This window comes from Schistocerca americana, chromosome 2, assembly GCF_021461395.2.
Source record: "Schistocerca americana isolate TAMUIC-IGC-003095 chromosome 2, iqSchAmer2.1, whole genome shotgun sequence".
NCBI lineage: Eukaryota > Metazoa > Arthropoda > Insecta > Orthoptera > Acrididae > Schistocerca > Schistocerca americana.
In genome coordinates this window covers 90,072,133-90,073,552 of record NC_060120.1, presented here as the reverse complement: position 1 = coordinate 90,073,552, position 1,420 = coordinate 90,072,133, and the positions used below count along the sequence as shown (strand labels likewise).

General features: G+C 34.6%; 1 non-coding gene across 1 annotated transcript; it reads left to right on the top strand.

The window, feature by feature from the left end:
• The first annotated feature begins 575 nt into the window (after window positions 1-575).
• Window positions 576-650, top strand: Trnas-cga. The gene has a single exon. It is a non-coding gene; the product is annotated as a tRNA-Ser (tRNA).
• The last annotated feature ends 770 nt before the right edge of the window (window positions 651-1,420 follow it).

The window sequence follows — 1,420 nt, the reverse complement described above, 5'->3', positions numbered from 1 at the left end:
AAAATTATTCACGCAGTATAGTGTATACAATTTTGCTAGTTAATATTATGAGGAACTTAAGAAACATAGACGCAAAACCGATATGTGGTATGCAGAAAAGAATGACGTGTTTAGTTGAGATTAGAATCACAAAAAGCCTTTATTTTAGTATAACAGCAATATGCTGCGTTACTGGCTACATCTCAATCAGTCATACAGAATAATAAGTCAAAGCTGTGCCTTCATAATGCCAAAACTTCCACAGTATCAGATCAGCTATTGTAATGAGGAAAGTAATGCAGGAAAATAATTTTTATAGGTCAGTGTACGGAGAACATATTTCTTGATTACAGGTAAAGAGTTAATTCAAATTTACATTAAGACAAAATCAATCTAAAATTTTGCTGTAGGTATGAGTTTTCCTTTGTCGATTTTAAGAGTTACATAGAAAATGTAGAGATAGAAATACTTGTAAATACTAATTATTAAATCTAAAAATCGGGAGTGTGATATAAACGTGATCACTGTGTAGGACAAGACACACTAGGAGGCGAGATACTGGCAGAAGTAAAGCTGTGAGTACCGGGCGTGAGTCGTGCTTCGATAGCTCAGTTGGTAGAGCACTTGCCCGCGAAAGGCAAAGGTCCCGAGTTCGAGTCTCGGTCGGGCACACAGTTTTAATCTGCCAGGTAGTTTCAAGACACACTATGTTACATCACTCTATAATTCAGATTTAGGTGAAATGGAATACGAATGTGGTGGGACCGTTCGTGGAGAAATCAAAGGGTCTATAGCAAAAATGTATGTTTATGATGACATTAAATGGAGGTCTGGTAGTATGAGAAACAGTAATTTACCAAAGAAAAAAATATGAACATAGTGAGAACTATCTGTTTAGAGCGATAGAACTGTGAGACTGCAAAAATGATAGATAAAACTTATTCTATGCACACGACTAAGAATATCCAGATGACATCAATATACCCATTTCAAGAAGTAAAAATTTAAACTTTTTCTCAGTATTGAAAAACTAAATCGTGATTCTTCTCCAAACAACTACAGAGGAATAAAAGTTAAACCATTGTTAAACATGCAGCTCATCTTTAACATTGATAATAAAATGATATCCTCTAGAACACAACATCGTTAAAGATAATTAATCAATAGCCATTTGTTTCATGATGGTAATTAAATTAGTCACAAGCTGGGATTTGTATAATACAGCCAGCCAGTTGCAACGAAATTTTACTTTAACCTGGTTTCCGCACCAACTATGGATGTCTTCATCAGATAAACCGAAAAACCAGATAAAAAGATTGCAAAAACCTTTGTCTTAGAGAAAACCAATAATTGTTGGTTATTATACCGAACAAATTAATGAGACGACTACACTCACATCTAGTAACGGATGAACAGATTTTTGAGGGAAGTGCTTTCGTCA